We start from the raw sequence: 24,124 nt of genomic DNA on the forward strand, positions 1-24,124 counted from the left end.
ACAAAATATCAATTTCTTGGAAAATAATTGTCACAGTAGCAGCATGAAAAATGCAAAGTATGAGGTGTGAAACACACATAAGCCTTGATAATGCATTTAATTTAATTCATAGCTGCAATAATTAATAATTGATTCTGGAAACTACCATGCTCTGCAGGTAGCATATTTAATTATCATGCTACAAATTTAACTTTTTGGTTTCTGTTAAAGGTAGAGTCTGCAGAAATTTTTGTTACTTGTCAGAAAACACAACATTCAAACTGGACTCCTTCTTGGCTCAGTGGCAGCGGCAGCCCACACCCACTTTCCAACCTTGACGAGATGAACACATTTACTAGCTCAGCAACCACCTGCAGCATTGCATTTCTATGTGGGAGACTCAAGATGTGCATCTGACTTGGCATGTTAGCACAAGCTAATCAATGGTTATTTGTTATCTGGTTAGCAGAAAGTCAACTCCTGCTGCTCTTTGTCCTGTGCTGCTCTCCAAGTGCCCAAAAGTAAATGAAAGTCAAGCCAATCTTCATCCATGTTTTTGGAAAAAGCATCACTAGTTCAATATTTCTTTTAAGGAAGGAATTTTAAAAGACTTAAGCGGTAAAACATTACCACAATTTATTTGTTGACCAACTCAGACAAATTGGGTGAGCGTCACCTGCTTTCCGTTTTGTTTCATTTTGGTTGTGTTTTTCTTCTCCTGTGCTTTGTCCACTATCGGAGCTGATCAGGTTAGCTTCTTCCACTCGCTGTTTTCAACATGCAAAGTCACTTACCCTTACTTACACTGGGCGTGGTGTGATTGGCTGAAGTAGCCACAACTTTTCCCCACCCTAAAATGCCCAGAAGCATTCCAGTACAACCAAAACATCAGCATACAGGCAGAGGAGTGGGTATGAGGCAGACACAGACACTGACGCACATGTATAGAGGCTTGTGGGAAATGACTAAGCATGATTATTCCTGTAAAAGTTGAAGTTTTTATTTTTATTTTTTTAAGAAAAATCTGCAGATTCTACCTTTTATAATGATCTGTATGCTTTTCTAGTCCAGTCATGTGTTCTGCTGCTCTTTCTCTTTTATTCGACGCACAAACATTAACAATCACCCTCCATAACTGCTGCTGCGAAATAATCGCCATGGATGTGGATTGACTCAGTAATAAGGTTTCCAGCCAGTTAAGACACTAAATAGGTATGCAGAGCTGGCTGCAGATCACTATCTTCATCAGAGGGTGACCTTTAGTGTGGCCTATTCCTGTATAGTTTTCCTCAGGGTGCGTGGATGTGGGCAGAGCATGGCTATATACAGTTGGAGTACTCAGTAGGATCAATAGCTCTCTCTAAAGCTGTTCCCAGACACACCTGCTGTACCCGGGGTGGCCTTTGTGACACTGAGATAAAGAGAAAACACTCCCCGGGCTGTTAGTGTCTGCTGATCCTCTCCTGTCCCTGCTTCCTCTCCCTCCTCCTCCTCCTCCCCCAGCTCCAAACCTGCACGCAGAAGGATGGATAAATCAAACTTGCGTGACAGAGAGGGAAGCAGTGCTAATATTTTCATGATCCACAACATTATCGTCGCAACTTAACCTTTTCTTAAAAGCGAGAAAAAATCCCCCCTCCCTGCTCCAACATCCATCCACGGCAGGCTGTGCTGAGACAGCTGAAAGAGCTGGAGGGCGGGGTCCATGTATATTTACCAACTCTGTGCTCCATTAATCAAAAGACACAGCGTGTTGGCTCCACCTGTCTGTCAGTGTCCTCTCACATTCTCAGGCCATTTCCTCTCCCCGAGCCCCACCGTGGTCCCAGACACTCAAAATGTGCATATTTAAAGAAAGCGCTCTCCTCTTTGTCTTCCCTGACTCTTTTCTGTCCCCTGACTTTTGTTGCTGACTCCAGCTCCACCTTTCATCGTCTTTTCTCCTGGCTTTAACCCCTCATCTCGACTCTTGTCCAAGTCCTATTTTCCATTTTCTCCATCCTCCTGGAGCAGAAGTAGTGTGTAGTATGACTGTGCTGTCCAGGCAGGTTAGAGAGGGTAATTTGAGCCTCTAAGGGCGCTCTGGGGCTTGGATCTCGTTTTGGGAGGTGTGCTGACAGTCAGCAATCCAGCACTGATCACACCGAAGTCACACAGATCTGTAAGATGTGTAACATCCTTGGGGGAAGAGGGTAAGTGTAAATGAGTTAGGAAGAGTGCAGAGAGGAATGATTGTAGTTTTATCCACATGGACTGAGTCAACAGAGATGTCACCGTGCACCCAGGGCCATGTTAGCTATAGAGCTTGAGCCCATTTGCACCTGACACCGGAGCAAAGCAACTTTCCCGCCTGAGTCCACACGAAGGAAGAATAAAGTGCACAATTTTTCTGCGAATGTGCATCACTAGAATGATTAATTTTGGTTCTGCTGATGTAAAATTGTTTAGTTTTTTGATGATAGATGGAACCGAATGTCTCCATGCTGAGTTTAGTTTAGACAGAACAAGTGACGCATACCCAATACACACAAACACGCTCACAGAGAAAGAGTTGGAGTTGAAGTTGGAGTTAGAGTAGACAAGCGTCTGGTAGAGAAGCAGTTTTAATATGTTAGCCTGTCTCCCTGCTGGCTTCCCCTCCCCCTTTCAGGGACGGCACTAATGCCATTAAGTGTGGGACAGATCTGTTCCATGTCTGCAGGCCTGCCAGTCTACTGGTCTGCCCCGAGACCACTCTCCATCTAATCCTATCCTCTCGCTCCCTCCATCCTCCGCCTCCCCTCCACGCCAGAGACAGGAAGAGGCGGCTGGGAGAAAAATCTAATAAATAAATGAGAGGATGCAAGAGGAAAAAAATATATAAATTAAGTTCTCCGTTCTCGTAAATCATGTTGCCAACTTCCAGTAGACAGGAGGGCGGAGCTTAGGGGAGAAAGCGAGGGAGACCATAGGAGGAGGAGGAGGAAAAGGAGGAGGGAGTGAGAGGCAGAGTACCAGAAAGAGAGAAGGGAGAGATCGTGAGAGGGAGAGAAAAAGGGAGAGTGCGGGAAGCGTTTCTGTTCCACCCTCAACCTGGGCTCAGCTCTGGAGACTCGGCGGCGAGGTGTTTTTAATTGATTTTTGATTAGATAGACATGAGGGGAGGGGGGTTGGGGGGGGTTGTCCATTAGCATGAAGGGAATGAACCTCTGAGAGGAAGTGAGTGAGGAAGGTAGGGTGAAGGAGAGAAAGAGAGGAGCTGAGATAAAGAATAGTCAAAGACACTGTGAAGCAAATGACAAGTAAATAAATGTAGATGCATATTTGATATGCACCGATGGGATGGAACATTTTCCTTTCATTCAAACTACTTTGCAGCTTAATTGACTAAATTATTTGCTTTAATTATACGTTATTACCCCTGGGTTTTAGCTTTTCATAGATAACAGAACATTATCAAACCAGCAGAGTCTCAGGCTGGAAGCACAGAGTTTATTTCAGGATAATACTGATAACATGGAAATTCAGGTTCTTTGTTTTCTCCTGGGTCTTTCCCGGCTCAGAGAAGCGCTCTGAACACTGCAGATAGACACTAGCTCCTTGGAAACAACTTTTTTATTGCTGTTATACAACCAGGAACAAATACATGTATACATTATCTGTCTTTATACCAGCCGATCGTAACACCCACATATTTCCCTGCGTGGAAACAATGCGGAAAATATGGATATTTAACTTTTAGACAGAAGGCTCCACCAGTCCTGGTGTCTGAAAGCTTCATATACAGAATTACATTAAATGGGTTGATCTGAAGTGGAATTGACAGGTAGTGAGTCTGGTCCAGCCATCCATGCTATCCTTTCTCCAGCTGGGAGAGTCCGATCCAAGTACTATAACAGGAGGAGCCACGGGGAACATGGGATTGTCTTGGCAATTAAACCAGCGAGTAAACAGCATGTTAGTGAAAACTAAAATGCAATCCAACATTTAAAAAAAACATTTTTTTTCCCAAGCAGTTAAATGGCATCACACAGGGACAACTCTTTGCAAGCTTTAACAAACACTCTGAAGAAAGGAGCTCACATTCAGAGGTTTGGCTGCTGGGTTATGATGGAATGACTGATAGATAATTTTAGTCCCTGAAAAATAAAGCTTGCAGAAAGATTTATCCATTTCGAAAGTGAACAACGCCTGTTAATTCTGTTCCTGCAACATCGGGAACATCCAGATCCTGCGTTTTAATATCAAATCAATGTGTAGAAAGGAGTTCTGGCAAATTTTACCTTCCCTGTTGGCACTGAAGCAACAACATTGCTGTCTGTTAGCATTCTAAACTAATTAACATCGTGGAGCAATGTTTCTTTTTCTCATTAGCATAATAAATCTGCTTTCTGAATAACACTACAGCCAAATTAAGAACAATTTATTTATTGCTTTTGAATACATGATCATAAATGACTATGCTAAAGGTTAGGCATAACACTTGAACATCACTTCAGCCTACAAAAATAAAAAGTGTCAATAACTCATTAGACCGACAAAGAGTTCTGGTGATGGTAAGGGTGACAACATCAAACAACAAACAACAAAATGAGTTCTACCCTATTTCTGATATTTTTTTCGATGGGCGGCACCACACAAGGGTGATTTCACCGTCACGCACACCTCAAGCCTTAGCTCTTTAAGAAAACTGATTTTTTCTTTTTATTTGCAGAGAACAACTCAAACACAGATTACATTGCTTTGATATTAGTTTGTTTCTGAATCTAATCTCATATATATATATATATATATATATATATATATATATATATATATATATATATATATATATATATATATATATATATATATATATATATATATATATATATATATATATATATATATATATATATATATATATATATATATATATATAGGTTTACTTAGTTTATTTGGTTTTGCCAAACCGCTATATATGCTGTCCCATTGTTTCATCATGTCAGGTCTGTTTGTTATGCCATCATCTTAAGTCCTGTTTGAGTTGAGTTATATTAAGTTGACCCCTTTTACAGGTCTAATTGTTGTCAATACGATTTTTATATTTGATTATCTTTTTTGGGGGGTTAAATTTAAAAAAAAGTTTTTTCAAGAAAAAACCGTATTGTTTTGTGCCTAACTGCTTGGTCCCTGACAGGAGACAAAAACTTGAAATTGTTATTTAATGTCTGATGGATGGAGAGCAGGAAAACACCTGCTGAGTGACGAGGGAAAGCTTTACATTTGACTAAAGCGAAAAGAAAATTGTCAAGTTTTATGTTAAGTTTTAATTTTGCTTACAAGTATACTAATAAAAGTATTTCAAGTGTAATAATTTTTTTTTGCACATTTATCATTTATTTGTATTTTCAGTATATGCTTTTATTATTATTAACCAAATGATGGAGATGAACATCTTAAACTATAATGAAATTATGCAACTGTGATGCAAATAATGATGATAACGAAGGACTAAAAAAGTAAACCTTCTAATTCCACAAAATCAGCATCTCTATTTACTGTTTTAATCCATAGGAAACATTCCCCATTACTACTGCTTCGCGTTTATATTCATCTTGTGAAACTTTATTCCAAAGCATTGTTTTTGACATCCCCATTTTTATCCAAAATTGGTCCACACACAGAAAAAAGAGACAATAGTCATTTTTGAAAATGTGCTTCGGCTGACCATTTTTATACTTTGCAGGGGAGTAATGGAACAAGAAGCAGCAGCCGCAGTCCGATAAAAGGCTGCAGGCGACAGACTCCACACCTCCAGCCCCTCAGGAAGGTAACCCTTTTTATTTTTTACCTGCTGTCATGTGGAAAAGTACTTTTGCCATGGACAGCGTGAAATCACATCACAATGACAGTTATTTTAAAATGACTTTGGCTTGTCCGTGCTGTAAACTGATACAAAGGTTGCTTCTCTGTTGTGTTCTTGTCAGGAAAGCTGCTAAATGAATGTTTGCTGTAGTTTTGAATTACATTTCCAGTTTTCAAACATTTTAAGGAGGCTTTCTTCAAACTTAAGAGCCGTCAGCTTTCTTCAAAGAGGTGTAAAAAAGAGCTGTGTGGTGCCGAGTGAATCATCATCAATAAGATCAGAGTCTGTAATCTTCACAGGGTCTCACACGTTTGAAGAGAAGTGAGTTATTTGTAAGAGCCTTCAATTTTCCAGTGGATATCATAAAGAGAGGTTCTCTTTGTCGCTCATTCTTTGCCCTCCCTCAGTCTCAGCACAGTTATTTGCTGTTATTTGGAGATCGAATGCTATTGTTCTAGCTCGGCGAAATGAAACATAAACTGTCCCACAGTTTCAATAAACTGCTCCAAACATGTTTGGTGTGATCACACTCTAAGTGTCCCCTCATGCCAACTGCAATCGACACAGAACCTCCTGCTTCAGTCTCTGCTAACTGAGAAGGTGCTGAAGCTAAAACCTGGTCTCACTATTTCTACAAATGACACATATTCTTGAGTTGAACACATTTCTAGACACAAATCTGGGCTCAGTAAACCTGAGATTTGTTAATAAATCACATTTTATTTGACAAGTTTCTCACTTTTTAAAATCTGAATAGATTTGTAGGTTGTATTAGGCTGAGGTGGCCAAAGATCTGTCTCACAAATTGAACAAATGGGTCTTTCTTTTCCATTGTTTTTTTCAGTAGTTATAAAACTTAATTATATTTGATCCGTTAATACTTTTTCTTTTGAACTGCATTGTTTAAAAGTCAAACCAGCTTTTTCTCCTCACTGCGTAGTTATTTATTCTCAGAGATGCATACTAATAAGCAGCGCTAATAGGATAAAAACAGAAGGGAATGTGCTGCAATTTCAAGAAATCTTTGTGTAGGTGAACTGCAGAAACCGTAAATAAAAGAGCTTTTCTCCTCTCACAGAAAAAGGCTCTGACAAATGACCTCTCACATATTGATTGCTGTTCAACCAGAGCTTCATGCACAGCGTAATAACCACCAGCCAGCTCGGTAGCGTTGATATTTTTTGTATTTTTTTCTTATGTTTCCTATTTGTCCTCAGGTTTAGTTTTAATGGCTGAGCAGACCAAGGAGAGAAACACAACGCGTTATTCTTCTACCATAAATTAGATTTGCACCTCCAGCTAACTTTCACTTTGCTTCTTGGTAACTTGTCTCAGTTCTCATAAGTTTTCAAGTCTCCAGACGCTCCCCCCTTTTCTCCCCCCTTCCCCTCCATCTCCCCTCCACCATTCTCATCCTCCTGGTCAGTGAAACCGGTCCCAGCTGCACTTAAACAGAAACCCAGAGCTGCGGACGTAGACACATTCACGCACTCCCACTCCCTCATCGGCTCCCTCTGAGGCACGCAGGGTTAGAGTAATATCCAAAGTGCAGGTGGGACCTCGCTTTTCGTAGCGAGGCTGAACAAAGCAAGGCGAGAGCATGAACAAAGTAATGGAGTGATGATCACTGCAGAGATTGAACAATCAAAGTGGGGAGGCCGGTGGTAGTGGTGGGGGCACTCATGGACTTGGGGAACTTGCACACTAATTGTATCTTATGACTAATTGGTAAATTAGTGAAACCTATTTCAGGGCGCCAGGCTTAGCTTTGGGGGACACCCACAGCTCATTATAGACTCATATTCTGGGCAGAGGAGGAGAAAAATAAAGGAAATTATACAATTGCTCAGGTGAGAATGGCAATTAAGCAAGTGCTTAAGACGAGGAGGAAATGAAGCCTCATGCACGCATAATTTACTAAACTCTCTTGTGTCTAGCTTTAAATCACCGCTGATCCACGGCGTGTGTTTACGCATGGCACGTTGAGGGAAACAAGCATCCTATGTGTTTATGCTTGCGTACTTCTGACTATGTTTGTGTGCAAAGCTATGCATGAGTGTGTTTTTTGCTGGTAGGATGTAAAAGTGTTTATTGTGCATCATAACTCCGAGTAAAGTCACGGCACTGCAAATTTTAATCAGTTACTTCAATGCAAATGAGTGAATTATTTAATGATGTCACTGAGAGTTGCATCCCAGTGAAACCATAAAACACCTTCCCTGAATAGTATTTTTTACTCATTAATGTTACAATTTCCAGCGGTTAAGGAGTGATTGTATGAAAAAAGCGTTTTGCCTCAGGAGGTACGAGGATGTTATCAAAGACCTGAAAGTCCTGCAGGATTTTGCAACGGAGGAGGCCAACCTTGCTGAAAGAACTACAATGCATAATGTAATCCACAAGAGAGGTTACGGTATTTTTAGATGCTCTTCGATTCACATCAAATAAAGCACATTTATACAACATTTTCCACTAAACATTCTCAATTTGTTAAGAGAGATGTCTACAGAGATGGGAGCACTGGTTAAACCTGTTTTCCATTTTTGAGAGTTAGCTGCTCAAATATTGATTTTCCTGTCAAAGATCACACAAATTACTCTGCAAATTCTGTTTAAGGGTAGATTTTCTCTGCTCCAGTGTGTATTACTCCTCCTGAGAAAACTGTGAACCTGTATTTTCCAAAAATACATGCCGTAGTATGAAGATCTAACAGTTCAGCTTCTGGAAAGTTGAAACACTTGGGAAACAGATGGAGCAATCATGCAGTCAAAGTCTCTGTAATTGTGTCGTCATTTCTCTGTCTTTGCTCAATACATATCCTTAAAAGCTGTGTAAGTGCGACAAAGAGTCACGTCTTAACCTTCACTTCATCTTATCACCCCCCTCTTCTTCACACTGCATCACTGCATGGTGAATACTTCTGCACCTGGCTGTCTGCTCTGATGCTTTGCTTCCATCTCTTCATCACCATTTGGAGGACATTTTGGAAATTTCCACAAGGACATGATCGATCCCTCTCAAACACCTCCACCCACCCTCCCCAACCAATTTGCCAGCAGTAAAACTAATATTGTCTTTAATCAGATGCAATTAGGCCTGCAAGTTAAGATCTCCTCCCAATTAAAACTCATTAGGCCCATAATGTCATTAGGAGAGTCTGGAGTAACCACTGCTTGCACAGGCGGCCGCTCGACACAAACAATGGAGCGTGTCGGGAGCTTTGGCCCTCAAGAACTGTTTCCTACTGAGGAGTGGGGGGATCAAGTTTAGGTTTGAAGTGTTTTCTTTTTTTCTCCACTTAGTTTTAGTGAAGAAATCTCAAAGAAAGAAAGAAAAGTTCAGCCTTCAATCAGAGTGAATAACTCAAGATGGAAATGTTGGCTTTAGCAGCCACCAGGGAGACTTTTAAGTCGAAGCGGAACACTTGTTCTCGACCTTGTGGCTGCAAAGTGAAGTTATTTATATGAAAAAAGTTCAGACACTGTGTGATTCAGTGTGTTTTCTGTTCTTCAAATGGAAACACTTTGGTTTTGAAATCATAGAAAACAAGGTTCATGAGTGTTCAACACAGATGTGAACTAAAATTGGTGACCCTTTTGTACATTCCCTTCAAGCCAAGACTTTTGAGTCAGAGAATCTGGTTAAAATTTGTTGACCTTTTCTGCAAAAGGATACAACAGAAAAATAGGAAGAAGAAAGTCTTTGATAGAGAAGATTACTGAAATCTGGCAAACATGCTGCTGCTTCTTAAAACATGTGTAATTTGAAATGTTAAATATGATGATCTAAAAAGAAAAGGCGATGTTTTTTTTTTTTTTAGAGTTTTCGGGGATAATTATTTCAATTTTTGTTTTCCTGTTTTGCAGTATTATCTTTAAAGTGAAGGCATTGCCTTTGTAAAGATGTGGCCAATGCTTAAGTGTGCATTAGCTGTTGATGCGCACATTCAGTTTGACTGATTTATAAAGGGACCATGTACAATATTTAACATAAATATCACCATTTGATGCATTGTACAAGAGCTAAGGCCAATTTATCCCTTTACATACAAAAATGTATACGTTCTTTTTAACCAACGTTACCATCACTGTCCTTTATGTTGGCATTGCCGGTAACCAATACATCCACCAGGGGGGGCAGCCCAGAGTCAAAAGCGCAAGACAACAACAAATTGCATAAAAGACAAAAACAGAGGCAGCATTGTAGGAGGCAGTGGTCGGTGAGACTATTGATTACATCACAAAAGTTCCACCATTGTTATTTCTTCTTCATGCCTCACTAAAGCCACATATCAGGTAGTAGCAGCAACACTGCCCCCATGGTTTCCAGTGGTACTGCTAAGCTTAAGTGGAGGATGACATGGACGCAGATCCAGATCCAGATCCAGATCCAGATCCAGATCCAGATCTGTATTTTTCTTTCTTTCTTTCTTTCTTTCTTTCTTTCTTTCTTTCTTTCTTTCTTTCTTTCTTTCTTTCTTTCTTTCTTTCTTTCTTTCTTTCTTACTTTTTCCTTGAACATAAACAGTGAAAAAAACGGAACATAATCTCCATTTACAAAATATTACCAGAAAACAAAACAAAGCAAAGCAAAACAAAACAAACAAAAACAAATAAAAAAGCAAATCAGGACAAGCAGGGACAGGATGAAGCAAAGCTTATTATTTGCTGTCTCTGTTAATCAAGTTTCACACAGTCATTATCAACATTCTGATTGTGTATCACAAAACTATTCATATTACAAAGCAACAAACACAATTAGTATTATCAACACTTTATATTTTAAAAAAAGACAGGTAGTAGGTTTCATATCATAAACCAAAAAATGGTGTCGATAGAAAGCCATACAACAAGCAATTAATGTAAAAGATAGAAGATACTAATGCACTAACTGAGCATAAAAGGGCCTTTAGCTTATAGCTAATACACATCAAAAGTCCCTCTAGATAAATGAAATATAGATCTTTTCTGGCACTACACTTTATTATTCAAGAACTTTTTTTGCAGAATGCAGGGTGATTCAGTGATGTGTTAACATTTAGTCAAATGAAATTATTAACTCTAACTACAAACAACCAAAAGTGTGAACTCCTGTTTGTTACAGTCCAGAAATACTTTATTAGTTGTGATGTTATTGTTGGTGAGCTTACAAAAGGGGACCAGGCATACCAATGAACATACCTGTTACACTTTTCCAGAGTGGTATGATAAACTCCTCACTGTGCCTTTAACTAAACTGAAGATTATACTCTAATAATCTGAAAGCCTGTAAAAGTGTTTTCCAGGTAGCAGCTGAAAAACTAAATTCAACGCAGCACTCTCTAAGCTGTGACGATCAGTTTGGAAACGCTGCAGTCATGAATGCATTTGAAATGTGCTCTTTGTGTTCGTCTGCTGCATAAATCTGCTCAAAGAGCAAACAATCAATAACACAGTGTACTCCGGCACTTCTACAACATGACTACAAACAAAGGTAGAGGCAAGGTCGAGGTTTAGATTTTTGTTACCAGCCGTAAAAATGAAAGGATAAATTGACTGCTGCGCATGAAACTTAATAAAATCTAAAATTACGAATAAAGCACAACAGTATGAAAACATATGAAGTCACTGATTTCCGGTTTCACCTGAACTAACCTCTATTTAGCTACTGAAATGATGCCAAATGAAACCAGACAACCAAACTGCTGAAGGTAGATTGAGTTTTTGCATCTAAGTGTCGGGCTCAGAAGCAGATCATCATTGATTTGTGTGCCCACTGCAGAAGAATACTTCTGAAACCTTGAGACAGAGCTACCTTGAAGTTAATTTGCTAAAGGCAAACAGATCTAGTCTTTCTTGGTAGATAGAAATTCATACTTCCTTTGAAAGTTCTCACAGTACACAGTTTCCTTCTGGTGAGTAAATAAATCTAAAAGCCCATCATTATGTAATTCTGCAAACTTTAAACTACCCTTGTAGGAATCCACAAATGTGCAGAAAGTTGGTTGTAAGAGGAGAGCAGCTGCATGGTGATGAGGACGTTTGTCAATATGAGGGTTTCAGTTCTGTGGGAAGGGCCTTTAAAATGTCTGTGTGACACCAATCAGCAGTAATTACCGTGGGGGTTTGAGTTTTCATCCCGCCTCTAATTGGCCTTTGCTGTCAATCAACAAGTGATTTCTGTTCACAATTGAACTAAGGGGAATGATAGAGGCAGCGATGGCGGGATAATTGAAAATAATTGAGCAAATTGCGGATTTGAGAAGTTGGCTTCATCAGCACTGCGGGGGCGGAATATGAGCATGTGGAGAGAGTAGAGGTGAACAGAGGAAAAGCCAGATCTTAATGATAATGAACAAAACACTCGCCTCCATTTTGCCGCCGCCCCCGAGGATACATGTGCTTATCTGAATAATCAGCCTGCGCATGTCTCAGTGTCACATGCATGAGAGAAGATGAGCACCTTTGATCTCTGCATCCTGAGCTGCAGCAGCTATTCAGCAGCCTGAGGGCTTACATCCTGGCCCCGGTCTAAAAAGCCTCTCGAGCTCTGAGGAAGTGCACCTCTGTGGTGCAACTGTGTTGGAGTCTCTGGATATAATTAAATGTGTGAATTCCACACTGGGCATGTGTGAGGCTGAGAAGGAGGAGAGCGTCCATATGTGAAACATTTTTTTTTTCCCCCATGTCATTTTGATTTAACGACTAATTTAGCAACATAATGTCTCTACTTTCTATCCAAACTTTATTTAGGCTTCACAGTGTGAGTTTAAGTAGCAGCATAAATCATCTTCAGTCTACTTCATTTTCCTCTGTGGGTGGATTTGTGTATCAGATAAAGCAGCAACACCGACAAACTGTTGGGACTAAAGGCAGTCCTTCAGTTTCAGTTGTTTGTCATCTCTTCCTTTTCTTCCTCCTACTCTCCTCATCCTCAAGAGCTGCTTACTTTCCACAGTTTAAAAAGAAAAAAAAATCTCGCCAGCAATTTACATTTCCATATGCTGCCAGTGGCGCCAGGGAGAGTGGATAATTGGGTTGAAAGTGGTGACGGTGAGAGCAGGATAGAAAGGGATACAGAGAAGGCCAACTGAAAAAAAAAAAACAAAAAAAAAAACAAGCCATTACAGGATGGTTTTCTTTTTTTCCCCCTTCACACGTCATTTTGCAATGCAGCTCTTAACCACTTGTGTAGCTGAAAAGATTTACCTTGGCCTCCCATTCTGTCTCACTCTCACAGAATCACTCAGTACTTGCCTCCCCCAGAGCTTCACTACCGCCCTGCTTCTGCCTCATCCATATTCATCCTGCATCTCTCCCTCTTCCTCTTTCTCTCTCTGTGTCACCCACAGCATGGCGTTAATACACCAATTAGTACTAAGAGCAGATAATGGACTTTGTCATATTGCAAAAGGGAAAGAGACAGAATCACAGCGAGTGAAAAAGAGAGCAAGATTGAGAGCGTGAGTGAGAAAGGCCGAATGAGGAAGGGAGGGAAGGAGAGACAGGGAGGAAGAGAGAGAAAGGGGTTGTGGAGTAGTCTTTATGGATGTGGCCTCTGAAAATGTTGAAATGCTGCGTTTGCTGTGAACATCCATCCAATAGAAAGAGCATGATAGGAAGAGCGCTCTGGCGGTCACAGGGTGGCTATATAAAAGCTGAGGTGTTACACCAACGCTTTGCTGGCTCCAAATACACACGTCTGTTTGCCTTTGTTGGACTTTTAAACCCATTTCATTGGTTTCTTCCCCTTTCAGGACTGGAAATACCATACAGTTTCTTTTCCTGCCACTGTGTTCATATCTACGCCCACAGGCCTTCTACTCCACTCCACTCTATACCGAGCATGCAGGACTACAAAGACTTCCTCCAACAATGGTGCTCCTCTGTAGTATATTTCGAAGCCATTATATAGAAGATATTGATTTTTCACTGCTGAAAATCCATCTTTATTCATGTTTTAACAACATGCAGCATTATGAAAACAAATGTGAATGTATTGTGAAACAACTAGCTGCCAGAGTAATAGAATGCATAACACATTTACTAATCAGATGCATTGTGAAGTAAAGCATTGCAGCTTTTAATGTATAACTGATATCAACATGAGTAACGCCAGTCCCTTATTCATTGGAACAAAAATTTGTATTTCATCCAGAAAATGCAAAATTTAAACGAATGCACTGATTATTTTGTTCAGCACATTGGGTTCATAACAAGCCCTGTGACAAGAATAATGCACTTTTGTTCTCTGGTAAAGGAGCTAATTTGTCAATCACTGCAAAATATGAAGCTGTATAACTGTGAAAATAGAAGCTATTTGCAAATAGGGCAAGGTGTTATGTAAATAATGGTGCTGCATAAACATGAGCTCTGACGAGGAAAAATTGGCATTAATGAAACATGAGCCAGAACAAATTAAAATATGCCAGCTGTACGAGTCCATTTTCTCCTCCTTTTGAGAAGAAAACAGGAAATACTCCGGCAAACAGGACCACTGATTCTTTGTTGATAAAGTCTATCTTATCATGCAAGACATCGCCCTATTGAGAATATAAATGCAACATGGAACACAAGTGAACAAAAAGAATTATTATTAACAATGACTGAAATTTTCACAGTCATGGTCGAGCCTGAATGAATTTATTCAGCGCTAGAACGTCCCCACACACTAGTACAAAAAAGCACTACAAAGCTACACCGTGGCAGCCTCTTATCTTGCATTTCCTTTCATTTTTTCCCATCCCCTGTGTATTTTAACCACTGCATTTATCAACACTTATCTGGATCATTTTATTTGGGGCGAAAGCAGGAAAGTAATTATGATGTGCTATCTGAAAAATTGAAGTCTATTTTGAATATAGCTCGATCGGTAACTGAGCCGAAAAAATGTACAATCCCTGTGTGATTCTGAGGTGCATCCATTTATTTGAGAGCCTCTTCAGACAATACAGGCACACTGAATATTAAAATGCTGCGTAACTTTATGTCATTCTTGCCGTTAACTTGGAACGTACAGGATACTGCGTGGGTTTGGAAAAATGGCGGATGAGAATGAGCTCAAAGGAGAGTTAGATTTTAATAAAAGACATGAATAATTCATATTTATTATGAATTATTTTAATGACTTGTTTTCTTGCTACGTTATGAAGTATGTATATTCTGCTCTACATATTTTCTGATTCATTGTACTTTGTGTTTGTGTTTGAAGACTGCTCCTCAGAGTCAGACATGAGTGTCTTTGACTTTGTCTTGTCACATATAGAACCAGAGGTCTCTTAGAGTTATTGTCCTCTTTTTTTGCCTTTATTTAGAGACGAAAGGGCAGTGGACAGAGCAGGAAACGGTGAGTGTGGAATGACGTGCAGGAAAGGGGCCTCAGGTTGGACTCCAGCTGACCACTTTAAGGGCTAACCTTAAGCGACCTGACTGCTAAGCCACACCGGCGCCACTTTATATGATTGACGTTTGACTTCATGTCATGATGTTATTCCAGACTCAAGTGATCAAGCTGCGAGGGCTCTAGTAGTTGTAACAAGGGACTACTGCTTCTGTTTAGTGGGCCAATCAGCTCTTAATCATGTGTAGTCACTACTGTTGTTGCTAAGAGACGGGCGTGCGATGAGCAGTTGCCATGAACAACTGCTCAGACTACTTGAAGCATGACTTGATGCTTTGAATGTGGCTACATTTAGTTCTTGGTGGTCCATTCTGTAGAACAGCTGATCGCTCTCATGTGGTAACTCAGGGCACTGTGACTTTGCACGAGTAACATCTGATTTAAAAAAAAAAAAGAAAACTACAAGCCTGCGGTGTGCGACTGTTATGGCGCACAAGTTACATTATGCTTGCTGTTTATTGGCACAATGAGTCAGGCGGCCCATGAAGGTCAATTGACTGGATTTGAGTGCAGTATAACAGAGTAGGTACTATGTGACAGAAGGCTAAGTGGCAAAGGCATGTAGAGCCCATTCAGTGGAGCCCAGTATTACCCTTCATAATAGAAAGTGACAAAGGCATTTCAGAGGGGAGAGAGAAATTGCAACATGCACTGTGCACTGGCGCAATTATTGCAAGGGATATGGAAGTACAATAATTTCATCTGGCAGTGTGGCCTTCCCCTGTGTTCACCAAGAGACCACAGGCTGCCTGGGAATAATCCAGGATATATTATAGATATAAGCACTCTTGACAGGGATGAGTCAAAGAAAAAAACTGATCAAATACAACATCAGTGTATTATGTAATCATACATGTTGGAAATATAACAAAGAGGTACATATACTAAAGACAATGTTTAGATTTAGTATACACAGTGAAATGCTTCAAGCTTTTATTTCTTTTAATTGTGATGATTAAAGCTTACAATAGACCTGGGCTAATTACGGCCCGTGAGCCACATCTGACTCTTAAGGCATCCCTGTCTGGCCCATGCAAAGTCGATCATAAATTAAAACATGAATGATAAAAAAAAAAAGTTTGCCAAGCATACAATACAATGAGAACATCAACAAGTGATGAAGTTCAACAAATCCAAATACAGATCCCTGATGATCACCTCTTAGCTGTCCATGGCCACCTCAGAAATTCAGCCAGATTTCTGTTAAGCTTGTTCAAGCCCAAGACAGACATTTCTCGCTGAAGAAAAAACATCTGTTATTATTTTTTTTAGTATTAAGTTAAGTTTTTCAGCAGTTAAGTTTCTCCGGTCTTTTGCACCTTAAATATTATTAATATGTTTATATCTGTAAAGTCTGCTCTGGTTCACAACTAGGGATGGGTACCTTTCACATTTGAAACTATAAGGTATAGATGCTCGGTACCTGGCAATCGGTACCGGTACTCAACAGTACCAATTTTTGGTACTTTTTGTGTTTATGCGGTAAAAAATATCAATTTGTTTAATAATACAATATATTTGTGTTTCAACTTAAAGGGCAACTCCGTTTTTTTGACACCTGGACCTTATTTATAGGTTATAGGTGTGTGCATGCTCATATACTCACTCAGACAAACATCGTGCAGCTCGGAGTCCTTCAGAAGTTATTTAGATCCAACCGGTTTTAGCCGAACTTAGCGGGGGCCACGGCAAGGGAGCTTCAGGGCGGGACATAATCTCTGCAAAATCGCTCATTTCGGCTATATTTTTTCATCCATCGCCAGTGTTATCATATAGTCAGCTTGTCTACCCTCTTCGGACTACGACTTCAAGTTTGACGGTTGTCCTTACCGGTTTGAGCCTGCGTACACAGACGAGGAGCTCCATGAAAGAAGGATGCAGAGGGAGAGAGACGAAGAGCTGGCTGGAGAACAACAAACAGGAGCACGTCCATGACTCAATGCGAACTGGTGGTGCACTTGTGGATAGTGTTCGCCTATGGCAACAGAAGAGGAGTGTGTTTGTGATAACGATGGATAGCGATGGATGAAAAAATATAGCCGAAATGAGCGATTTTGCAGAGATTATGTCCCACGCTGAAGCTCCCTTGCCGTGGCCCCCGCTAAGTGCGGCCAAAATCGGTTGGATCTAAATAACTTCTGAAGGACTCCGAGCTGCACGATGTTTGTCTGAGTGAGTATATGAGCATGCACACACCTATAAATAAGGTCCAGGTGTCAAAGAACCGGAGTTGCCCTTTAACAAATGTATTCTTCAACACAATGCAGTGCTGCGTTCATGTCCAGCATGGAAAATTACCCACTCTTTCACACCCTCACAGTCACAAGGATGCATTTAGGTACCTAAACATGGTATGTTTTGATTTTACATGAATCGGTACCCGGTACTTTTGACAGAATTTGGTCAGTGCCTATAAGAGTACCTGATTCGGTACACATTACCATTCACAACACTTACTTATTGTCAATATGTCAACTTATTTAGTCTGCTACTATTTATCCCACTTCATCTTATCTTACTGAATTAATGTTATTGTTAATTAGCTTTTTATACCTTGTGTGGGATACTTCAATGTACTGCTCTTACTTCTCACTTGTTGTATGCTGCAACAAAATAATCCGCCCCCCCGGAGATCAATAAAGTTTTATCTTATCTTAGCTTTTCTTATCTTGAACTTTAAATGACATGCTAATGCTGTGTTTTTTTGATTTTTTTGATTTTACTGTTAATTGTGAGTATTTCCCTATTTGACTTACACCACAACTTCACATATTTGCAGAATGTCCTTATTCTTTTGGTTACTGGTACAAGCTTGTGAGAATAAATGGGTACGAAGTATTTTAAATTTTCCTCATCAAAGGCTACTTGGACTTAAGAAAACACAGTTGACCAACACCTGCAGATGACATACAACCTCAAACCATCACTGACTGTGGAAACTTGGAGTCTGTACCTCTTCACTCATTCTCCTGACTCCTTGATTCCTAAATGTAATGCAAAAATTACTTTCATCTGAAAAGGGGACTTTGGACCTCTGAGCAATAGCACAGTTCTGTTTCTCCTCAGCCCAGATAAGACTCTTCTCACATTAAAAGAAACAAGTGCTTGAAATATTTCACTCTACGCGTACTGAATCTATATAATATATGAGTTTCACTTTCTTAATTGAACTTCTGAAATAAATTAACTTCCCCCAATATTCTAATTTATTGAGATGATACGGCAGAGTAATTTCTTTTGTTGCAAGTTGCACAGAGAAAATATTTTAATAAATCTGCCAAGAAAAGGATGCAAATGTAGCTTCAGCTGAACAGCAGCAACAATATCCACTTGTGGGAACACTATCATCAGAACAGCATCATAGTGGAGGAGAAATGGGACTGACTACCAGGGCCCTGAGGGAGGAAGGGGCCCTTGATTGGCTCCAGTCAACAGGATTGATCTGACCACAGTCAAGAGAGCCAAGTGGCTGATGGTGCAGCAGGAAGGCAAGAGACATCAGGATATCACAACAAGAGGGAAGAAAGGAGAGAGACAAAGGAGAGAAAAGCTTTGTAAAAAAATGTTTTGTTTTTTTTCTTTATAAACTATCTTCTGTTGCAAAAAACTAGAACAAAACTCACACATTTGTAGAAACTCAGGGACTCAGGGAGAATCTGAGTGGAGCCAGGTGACGAAAATAAAATATTTTTTCTTTTGAGAGTGATCTCTTCTTGGCTCTCCCTCCTGGCATTTTTATGATCCCCGAAAAATTCCCAAGAACAGCAGCTGTCAATCATGGTTAAATGACTCTAAATAAAGGCTTGTTTTTAACCCCTTATAACTAATGGAAATAAAACTTTTCACAAAAAAAGAGGACTTGAACACAAGGCAGCAAAATAATATCTTCAAATCCCCACAACAATCGGGTGTAAGAAACATTTCAAGGAGGTGCATTAATTATTTAAAGTTTGACCACAGCCCATCTGGAATGGCTAGGGAGATGGATTTTTTGACCTATACTGCAGCTAGTCACCAGGGGGAGCAGTTTCTATGGCGACCTCACTTCGAGCCACACATAGACTGTGAAAAAAATGGACTTCATTATAGTCGGCTCAAAGTGATGTTGCCACGAAAGCTGCGCCCCCTGGTGGGTGGCTGCAGTATGGGTTAAAAAATCCAGCTCTCCAGTCATTCCAGATGGGCTGTGGTCAAACTTCAAAAAATAAATACACCTCGTAGGAATGTTTCTTACGTCTGATCGTTCCGGATTGAAGATATCATTCGGCTGCCTTGTATTCAAGTTCTCTTCTTTCTAAAAAGTTTCGTTTTCATTAGCTATAAGAAGTTAAAACAGGGTTTTCTGTTATGTTTAATGATGATTGACAGCTGTTCTTTTGTATTTTTTTCAGGGATTATAAGATATGTCGGAAGGGAGAGCCAAAAAAAGATAAGACTATTGAAAGAAAAATAATATTATTTTGTTTGTGACCCGGCTCCACTCAGATTCTCCCAGAATCCCTCACAGTCTTTACTGTGCAGACTCTGGCGCACAATGACTGCCAATGGCGATGCCTGTGACAGGGGTATTTTGGCTTCAAAACCGTACAATGGTAAATGGTGGAGCCACTCTGTCCACTCGATATACAGTCTATAGAGCTGGGCATGATGATGTCCATTTTTTTTTTTACTTACAGTGGATGTGCACCCCATGTTCAAAAAATGCTAAAGCTATCCTACCTCTGCACCAAAAATACATAAAACCCCAAATAAACAACAAAGAAACCCATTGTAAAATATCTGGGCAGGGTAATGCATAAAAGTGGTTTAACTTTTGACACGCTTATTTTCAGTTTAATCTGAACACCAACAGAGTTGATTTCCTCATGGTTTACATTTTTTTTTGTTGACATAATTTGGCTTTGATATCTTCACTACATTTAACAGAAGCTGTTGCATAGGAAATAGTATACTCTTTCAACATTTCAAGAATGTACAGTAGCACAGATTACAGATATCCAAAGCTTTTGATGAGTCATTCGTAAAGTGGAGGTGTGGGAAAAACAAAATGTGCTGGGCTGGTTTGTGCTGTGATGGTACTGGGGCTAAATTACACCTTTTCATTCCTCAGTTTCTGAGTGAAGCCTGTGCTGCACTGTGTTAGCTTATTTCAATTTTGTGATAATGCCTTTGAATATATTTGTCCCATGAAAGGGGAGATAAAAGTCTTTAAGTCAGTGGACTGACACACTAATGTTGGTTACATAACTGCATATTCCCTAAGTTAGCTAACGATAGATGACATTAGCTATCATGAGCGACTGATCCAGGGCTGAGTGAGGCTGCAGGAACAAAAGTCCTCAGTGCACTCGGTTTAGGAACGATTTGATTAAAGGGTTATGGGTTGAATGAGAAAGAAGTTGTATCTAGTCATTTAAAGCTTGCATTGTGTTGCTTCTGAGGCAAAATTTGTGGTATGTGAATTTGTAGATGTGATTTTTATGAAAGCATTGGCTCGAGTGGTGTGTATAGTGTATGTGAATAGGTTGAGTGTGTTCAAGCATACAGATCACATCTAATTGAATGTTTTTCTATAACCTTTTATTGCGGCTCTGCATGGTTTCACTCTAAAGCTTCACTTTTCTCTGTATGATATTGATGCATTATGGTGTTCTGTATGAGATGAAGATTATACACCACCTACAGCAAACATCATGGTATGGACCATACAACAAACACTGAGCATTATAATAACACGTGAAGCATTATATATCTCATGCTCTTTACACCCTCTGATCCTTAATTTTATGAATTAATGACATCTTAAAGGTGCAATGTGAGGAGGTAGATGATATTTTTTAAATTTAATGTAACCAACTTTAGTAGTTTTTGTGTTTTCTCAATGTGAGGTAGCTTTTGGCCATTTTTTTTCACTTTTCAGTCTAGCCCCTGTTGGTAGTTCAGCAGACTGAGCAGTAACATGTTGTCCCAATGCATTGTTTTTTGCTCAGCTTGAATCTGTTTCTCTGCGTCATCCCCTGATGTGAAGTCCAGTAGCTAAAGCATGTTTCTGTGAAGAGTTTAAAATTGCTCATGGCTTTGTATTCCTCTGATTACTTTCTATTTTTTGCTCCCATCTGAAGAGCTCTGGACTTTCAATTTATGACCTCCTTGCAGCCCAGAGCTGCACTTCATCTTGGTTTTATCTGTCAGAGGAACACTGTGTAGAAAGTGCTCATGTGCTGGGACACCTTACATGTATCTTGTAAAGCTGATGTAAAACACATGTATTGTCTTAAAGGGCTATCACGTAAATCAGTGGTTCTCAAATGGGGGTACGTGTACCCCAGGGGGTACGCAAGGGCACTCCAGGGGGTACGCAAGATTCAAAGATGTATATTCAAAAATTAGCAACCATGCAAAATTCCTTTATCACCATTTATTTAATCAATGTTTGAATCCAATATGAGTTTAAGTTCATAAATTTAATATCATATTCAATAGACACTACGAGTACAGTGCTATGTTCCTTTTTTTCCATCCAAAATTGCTTTGTGCTTGTTAGGGGGTACTTGGTGGAAAAAAAAAATCATAGGGGATACATGACTGAAAAAAGTTCGACCAGTGACAAAAAGTCTGCAAAGACATGCAGAAATTCAAGAAGTCTGTGGTGAGGTGGTCTTTGTTTACACCAGGCTCCGTTTAGCTCTTTTTAAACTAAATCAATCAGTTTGAATTGGATTGTGCTGACTGTGTGCATCAGTTAAAAAACAGCTTCACCTCTGAAAAAAACAACAACTAATCTTACAGGATGTGAGCATTTCTTGTAAGTCACAGTTTGTAGAATAACATCATTTAAGTCAGATAAAATGTAAACCAAGTAGTCTTATTTCTGCAGTTTTGATCATTATTATCTTAGTTTTCCTCCTTTTGTTTCTTTTCCCAGAGCTCTGATGAATTCTAAAACTTATCTTGGTGAAGCAAGTTGGAGAAAAAAAAATCCCCAAAAGTGCTGGTCCTATAGAGGAAGCAATCTAACTAGTGGGCGGGCAGAGGTGGCACATTTTTCCTGCCTTCAGTCAGGGTTGGTTATAAAAACTGTCTGGACTCTGTCTTTAGGCTACCAAACTGTATGTGAAAGGCAATGATGAATGCGCTGGCTTGTAATAGGCCTGATGCAGAGCTGCAGTGGTCCAACATACCGTGTGAATGGTCCTGATGAGAGTGTGCGCTGCCTGCCGACGAAGAGGGAAACTAGAAACGGGTGATCCGCTCGGTGCGTCAGGACGCACAAGATTACCGCAGATGGCCTCTATAGACAATTCTAATTCCAGCGGATGATTTCAGACCGTAGAGATTTTTTTTTTTATCACAAAACCAACACGAAGGGGAAGAGATTACAGACTGAAAAGAGAAGCATCCTGTGAACTGTTACACATCAGACATCCAGACTGTCTTACGCAGACGTTTTTGCGACGGGGGCACATTCGCCCTCATACTCGCCATCTAACCAGCGACGGACCGACAACACGACTGCAACTTCAGTTTTGTTATCAACCCACCACTCTTTTACAATTCCGTCCGCTTGCTGCTGTACTAACTCGAATGTTATCTTTGTTCTGAAGCAGGACAATGGTGTCGTCGCTGTTATTTATTTTGATGCCCACACGGGCACATTTTCGCGAGAATCTTCTCTGTTCGTGAGGATTTTCATCCCACTGCCTTTTTACACGTTTGTAGTCGAGTGGATTTTTCCTCCCCTTTGTTTTTTTTTTTTGGCGGTTTGTCTTTAAGATAGCACGCTATTAATTTTTAATTCTTATGCATCCGCACGAAGACGGGACCAGAGAGGAGAAAACGAGTGCTAACCAGAGGGGGAGAGGAGGAGAAGGAGGCAAGTGAGGAGGGAAGCGAGAATGAATGAGACACACTGAGAAAATAAGGCAAAGGAGATTGGAGGAATCAAGGTAAGAACGCCGCGCAGTCTTTATGTTGTCTGTGTGATACTGTCCAACTATTAAGGCATGTAAAGTGCACCACCCAGGCTCTTAGAATAAAGCAGGGAGAGCTGTGGAGGCGTGTGCGCCGAATCATTTATTGATATTTTATGCTCTGACAGACTCTGAGTTCGTGTTTACGCAGTCGCTTTATATTTGAAGTGCGTTCTGGGTGCTCTGAATTATTTGAACTGAGAATAGGTCTCCCGTTTGTCGGCCTGTATGCACTGCACCGTGGCCTGCACTCTAATAGAATTTGGCAATTTTAATTACAAGGTGTACGGTCAGGGTGCTGGGAAAATGAATGTTTGCCTGTCCCATAAAAGGAAAGTGACTGCTGTTATTTTTAAACCAAGCAGAACTGCCAGGATGAAATAGTGTTGTTACTGATTAAGAAATTATTTCTGAGACAAATGGGTAACTGTCTGCTGAACCAGAGAAATGAGAAGGTAAATAGATGTCCTGGAATGGCTACCTATGATACTCTAGCTGACATCCCGCTTGCTGCATCCTTTTTATGAGAGCACAAGTCCAAAAGAGAGGAACCTGATTTAATGAAAGAGGAATAAATGCGTCAGAGCAAAGTATTTAGCCTTAAAGTGAGCTACTTTTTCCAGTCTCTCTGGTCCCAGACTCCACCATTAATCCTGTCCCTTTTCAAATCATTACCTACAGGCCAGCTGCCCCCATGAGTCCTTGAAAAATGTTCCTGTGTGCCCCCAACAAACTAAACATAGTTTAATTTTCCTCAAATGTAGCTAATCCAAAACCCCAAGTAGACAACAGGAACGCTTTATGTCTTAAATAATAAATGCACAACCTCACTACGGATTAGAACAACAGCAGAAAGATCCATTTATCCTCATTTTATCAAACGTGACCCCGTAATGTTTGGGGGATCATATGATGAAAACTGAGATGGGCTCGTGCTGTTACTATGCTGAACTAATTCCCAATTTAATAA

At 40.1% G+C, this 24,124-nt stretch overlaps 1 protein-coding gene across 6 annotated transcripts in view; it reads left to right on the forward strand.

Annotated features, from left to right (window-relative positions):
- The window catches only part of adgrl1a (adhesion G protein-coupled receptor L1a), a 181,538-nt gene that overhangs the window by 48,751 nt on the left and 108,663 nt on the right, over positions 1-24,124 (forward strand). For 3 of the 6 annotated variants that reach the window (XM_074697407.1, XM_074697408.1, XM_074697406.1), the window contains one exon: positions 5,687-5,770. The gene's annotated coding sequence lies outside the window, so the exon portion shown is untranslated. Of the gene's footprint in view, positions 1-5,686; positions 5,771-22,270; positions 23,131-24,124 lie in introns of those variants that run through there. The other 3 variants (XM_074697404.1, XM_074697405.1, XM_074697409.1) reach the window with 1 other exon arrangement.

Source organism: Halichoeres trimaculatus, unplaced genomic scaffold, assembly GCF_033239565.1.
Source record: "Halichoeres trimaculatus isolate MK-OKI-2021-1 unplaced genomic scaffold, fHalTri1.1 fHalTri1_scaffold_20, whole genome shotgun sequence".
NCBI classification, from domain to species: domain Eukaryota; kingdom Metazoa; phylum Chordata; class Actinopteri; order Labriformes; family Labridae; genus Halichoeres; species Halichoeres trimaculatus.